The sequence below is a fragment of the Blennius ocellaris genome (genome assembly GCF_963422515.1).
Source record: "Blennius ocellaris genome assembly, chromosome: 9".
In the NCBI taxonomy this organism is placed as follows: domain Eukaryota; kingdom Metazoa; phylum Chordata; class Actinopteri; order Blenniiformes; family Blenniidae; genus Blennius; species Blennius ocellaris.
The window spans coordinates 27,907,060-27,912,651 of NC_137658.1; the positions used below are offsets into that span (position 1 = coordinate 27,907,060).

Here is a 5,592-nt window from a genome sequence, read left to right on the forward strand (position 1 = left end):
CAACGACAATCCGCCACTTTCTAAGAAGCAAGAAACACTTTCTCTCACTATTTCCTGCTTTTATATCGATTTAATCACGAGACGCTTCATAACAAAACGTTGTTTGTAATCATACAGCAGTGAAAACTACTGAACTTATCGCCGGCCAGATAATCCCTAGTTTCAAAGAACCAATATATTTTTAATACGAGTTTCTACCAACACTGATGTGACGTGAAACAGCAGACGTTGCTTGATAATTGTAGCTTTCCGCTTGCTGCGCAGCATCACCATGAAAGTCGCTCTATTTCAGATTATTTCTCTTCAGATTTCAGATCTGTTGTTTTTGTAACGAGACCTTTTTCCGCGTTTCACGAGTTGCCCCCTGGTGGTGGGTTTTTTCAGTGTGAAAACAGCAGCTCAGAGTAGTTCCGACAGAGGATGGACATTGTGAAAGACTAAACATTTAAACTACTCAGGAGCAGAGGAGCGAGAACTGAGAGGTACATTTACAGCTTTTCACTTCTCACTTTGTTCTCATCTTCAGGCTGTCACCACGATGTTTCATGTCACAATCGTGGAGCTTTTTCAACACTTGAAATGAAGATTTCTCCTCAATCCAAACCGGATCAGATCAAATCATTGATCCACTCCAAGCTTCAGTTTGTCAATGTTTGGTTTCATATGAACTTTTTCAAGATCCCGATATTAGTGAGATTGATTCAGACAGGAGGAGGAGGAGGAGGAGGAGGAGGAGGAGGAGGTTTCTCTGTACAGTCCTAAAGCAGCAGGATGAGTCTGGCCGAAGCGTTACTGACGCTCATGAGAAGAAACGATGGACATGGAACCGACACACTGATTAGTTTCCTCCATCCCAAACGCTTGAGCGACTAAACTGACGTGGCTGTGAGGCCTTTGATGGAGCCTCTTCTGACTGAAGCCACACTTCAGGATCAATAGATGGATGTGTGAATGCTTCTATTTTCACTTGAATCAAACACGGACGTGCGACAGACGCGATGCTGGAGCAAAACGACTACGGTCTGCGGCTCATGTCCTCCAGAGGAACAAGCCGCCTCTTCACATCCAACCTGTTCTGCACTAAAAGTGGTGCTGCAGATGTCGTCATGACTGACGGCTCCGAGAATTCAAACACATCAGTTCTGGACCGAGACACAGACTCACTTCAGTCTAAACAGGTTTGTTTCACCTTCTGCCAACAGAAATGGATCAATTGCTTCTGAAAAGCTCCTATTTTTGGACAAATCAGCCTCTTTTAGCTGCTAAAACTCACAGAGACTCCAGTGACTCCAGACAATATTCAGCCATGAAGCCAGGAACATGGATTGAATCAGATAAAAAAAGAAAAACAAAGATCCTCAATGCAGAAACGTCTGCAGGCTGAAATGCTTCACAAAATCCTGATCGATATTCAGATTTGGCTCCTGATAACAGACGGGGGGATTTGTTATGAAACCTTGTATTTCTCAACAAACATTTAAAACTCATGGAGGGGTGATGAGTGACGATGAACACTTCACATGACCACATCCTCCAGTAACGACAGTAGCGAGAGTAACTGGAGTCAAATTCAGGACGCTGATGACCAGAAGATGAACGAGTGAACGATGTGCCGGCGCGACTCACCGACACCACTCCCTGTTCGCTCCTTGTTCTTCTCCTTTCGAATGAAAGGAGAAGAAAAAGAAGATCAGGAGCCGGAGCCTCGTCACACTACCTGCTTTGTTTTTTTTTCTATTCCTCTCCGCTGTCCTGATGCACGATCTTTGATCTTTGCACTGAAAACAAGAACTGTCAGTAGAGAGAGATGCTGTTCGAGGGACATGAATCTGAAGTGTGTGGAAGTTTCATTAATTTGAGCAAAACTAGAAGCTTTTCACTTCCTTTGTCTCAGGAGGAGATCGAGGTTTTCCACAGACGCGATTCTCTAAAGACAAGGAGCAGAAATACACAAATTCAACAGTTGAACTCCAAGACGAGGTTCAAATCTGCTGTCAGGACAGTTAAAATCAAAGATAGTAGTTGATCATCTCGATCAGAGCAGGAAGGAAAACAGTCTGCTTTTCACCATCACCCAGACCCCGAAGGAATGTTCAGCTCTGAAACACCAGATATTCCTGCCGCTGCTCGGCTTCAGATATTTATATTTCTGTCACGTCTGTGTCACCGGTGTGAAGAAAAACTAGGATTCCTGAGACGAAACAAGTAAATCTCTACTTTCACCTTTAAAGTGGACAAATCTCCTGGTCAGATGATGGATTGAACTTGTCGTTCAACAAGTGGATCTAAATGAGGAGGATCTGGTGTTTGTGCCACAATCTGCCTCCGTAAACTAAACAGGTGAAACAGTGGGCAGTAAATGACTTCCTATCCAGCACCCAAATGTGGATTCTAATAAATGATTCTATTTTTATTGGACTAAATCTTCCTCTTCAAACTTCTGAAAATAAATCAGTCTGAGCAAGCAGATGTGGTTTTCCATGAACGGTAGAAACAGACGATAAATTCTCAGCCGTGAGAAACAAATAACACGTATCTGCTTATTTTAAGATCGAAACGTTGCTGTGTTAATGCTGCCGTATGCACACTTCTCCTCACACCTGAACAGGAGGAGGAGAACAAGGAGCAGGAAGAAGAGGAGGAGGAAGAGGAAGAGGAAGAGGAGGAGGAGGAGCAGGAGGACAAGAAGAGAGACCTGCTGCGAACAGTCTGAAATTGGAAGCGTAGACTTGTCATTTTAACAACTGAATGTTTTTTTTTTGCCGTGTGTGTGTGTGTGTGTGTGTGTGTGTGTGTGTGTGTGCTTCCATTTCACACACCGAAACCATTTCCACTCCACCACCTCCCATTTTAATGACGGCCATTAACAACGCGGCTCACTCAGATCTCCAATTTTTACGCAAAAATGTGCATAACGGACTCACTGCGACCCCCCCCCCCCACCACCACCACCACCACCCTCCCCCCTCCCCCCTCTTCTCCCCGCTGACTAATCCCATCCCATCCCCACAGGGTTCACGACTACCATGGCATTTCTCATTTTGTTTTCTATTCAGAATCCGGATATGGAGCTCGGAATTGAACCACGCGCAGCATCCACGGACTGAAACCCCCAGAGCGGAGTGTTTGAGGTTAGGGTGTGTGGCTGGGCCTGGGGCAGGTGGAGCAGGTGGAGCAGGCCGACCTCCTGCCAGGACTTCCATCTGGATGTGGAGGAGCGTTAAAGCAGCGACAGGCCGGGTTGAGACCCTCCACACAGCAGGTGGATTCACCACCAACTCCAGGAAGGCGAGCGACTCCGGGCGAGTCGTCCCCTACTGGGAGGAGGAGGAGGAGGAGGAGGAGGAGGAGGAGGAGGAGGAGGAGGAGGAGGCCTACGGGAGTGTGACGGGAGGCAGGAGGGAACCGGGTCAAAGATCAACAGTGAGGAGGAGAAAACTCACATACAAAAAAAATGTCCCTTTTGAAGAGCGTTTACTATCCAGCTCACTCTGTCAGCAGCAGGCAGACACAGTTTGCATGTAAAAACCGACCCCCCCCCCCAACACCACCACCCTATCATGTAGAGCAGGTCTGACGCCCATCCTCCTCCTCCACCTCCTCCTCCTCCTCCTCGCTCCACAGGAGGACTGGTGCAACCGGACTGACTAGATCCCCCCCCCCTTACACTGACACTCCTTTTTATTTACACCAACATGGAGGGAAAACGAGGTGAATTCAATGCCACAGGTGCCCAGAGGGGGGTGGGGGGTCTGGACACACTGACATGGAGCCTCCTCCACTTCAGGAGCTCTGATGAACGACTGTTGAGTCTGAAGGCCGATTATCTGTAAGTTTACAGGATGAAAGCAAACATCCGATTAGGTTTGGTCCTCTTCCTCTTTTTTTATTTCTGACATTTTCTACTGAAACCTCCAAGCTGAGAGTCCCTGCAGAACTCAGGCTGGAGCTGTAATGAAGCCCCACTGTGGCGATGCTCCGACAGGGAATGGCGCACGCACGCATCCTGCGGTGCAGCCCTCCAACTGTACCCTCACCACCACCACCACCACCTCCACCTCCACCCTCCACTCAGACGCATTATATAGGATTACTGTAGTGATTTTTCAGTTTGGGAAAGGTTAGGAAACCCGGAGCGCCCCACGGGAAGCTGTATTTTATTACTGACAAGACGTGGAGGTAATGTTGAGGACGCAGGGGATCGATACGGATCGATGCCACTGGAGTGTAACGTAGGTAAAATACCCATCAGAGGGGATTACAGGCAGAATATGAGCAGCCAATCGCCTTGAATCGGTTCGCGTTTGCCAACAAGTGTTTGAGAAGCAGCTCCTCGGTGGTTCCAACCACCAGTGTGGCTTCACACGTCCACCCTCCATCCTCCCGATGTGTTTTAATTGAGGCACAAATGCTCTTCCAGGAGAATTTCAATATAAAGTGAATTCACTCGTGCGTAAAAGACGCCCTGACAGCGGCTTTTCCACAGGGAATGAGTCAAATATCTCACGATCGTTGGCCATGTAGAGGCGCAAAGAGGAAAAATAAATTGTAAAATGTGTGTGGATCAGGTCTGTGGAGGATAGTTGTCTTACCTGGACCGGGTGGGAGCCGCGCGGTTCCCCAGCTCTGAGCGCTCCAGCCCGGCTCCAGGCTCCGCTCCTCCTCTGAGCCGCTCCAGACCTCCTCAGAGGGCAAAATATAGACAACAGCCCCAAATTAAGAATCCACAAAGGGGGGGAGAAAAAAACTGAAAAGAAATCAACGATCCAGTGGGGCAGGTCTGTGGTAATTATTCCTCTCAATTTCTGTCCACTTTTTGATTTTTCTCTCTGTCGTGACCAGCCGCTGCCTGCGCGTCAACCCGGCGGGTCCTTCCTCTTCTCCGGAGGAACGGCTGGAGCTGGAAGGGTGGAGGAGGAGGAGGAGAGGGAGGGCGTCGAGAAATAAGACCCGTCCGTAAGAGGAGGGAGAGAGGGGGACCTGTCACTCAGTGATACTCCGTGAAACGTTTATCACCGGACGGCTTGTACCGACAGAAGCATCTTCCGCTGCTGGCGCGCTCTGGGTGGAGGGCGGATGTGACAGGAAGGAGAGGGGGAAAGATTCAAATTATTCTTTTAAAAAAACAACAACAAAAATCACCCAAGATCAGAAAAGACGATAGATCCGGGAGTTGCCAGCTAGGTGGAGGTGGTCCTGATAGTTTCCAAAAAAAAGAAGAGCGGACGCGCGGTCACCGCCACGAACTCCCGGTCCGGTCCGGTCCGGCACTGAGCAGGACGCGCGGCTGCACTGTGTGTGAGGAGAAAGTGGAGTGAGTCCCGAGCACCGCGCTCGCCCCTCTCTCTCTCTCTCTCTCTCTCTCTCTCTCTCTCTCTCTCTCCACATAATCCATATACACTACACACTGGGAGCGCACGCGGGGCGGAGCGAGCATCCAACCCAACAACTTCGTGGATTTCCCAACATTTTCTCTCTTTTTGAAGATTTCTTTCTTTTGATTGATGGACTTTATTTTCTTGTTCCTATACCATTATTTCCGGTGCATTTTAAAGTCTGAAAGGAATGAATTGACCACACCATTGCCGCAGG

At 48.5% G+C, this 5,592-nt stretch overlaps 1 protein-coding gene across 1 annotated transcript in view; it reads right to left on the reverse strand.

The window, feature by feature from the left end:
* Positions 1–5,190, reverse strand: part of pcdh1b (protocadherin 1b) — a 220,526-nt gene extending 215,336 nt beyond the window's left edge. Inside the window, exon 1 of the mRNA XM_080502665.1 lies at positions 4,593–5,190. The gene's annotated coding sequence lies outside the window, so the exon portion shown is untranslated. The remainder of the gene's footprint in view (positions 1–4,592) is intronic.
* Positions 5,191–5,592: the final 402 nt, after the last annotated feature.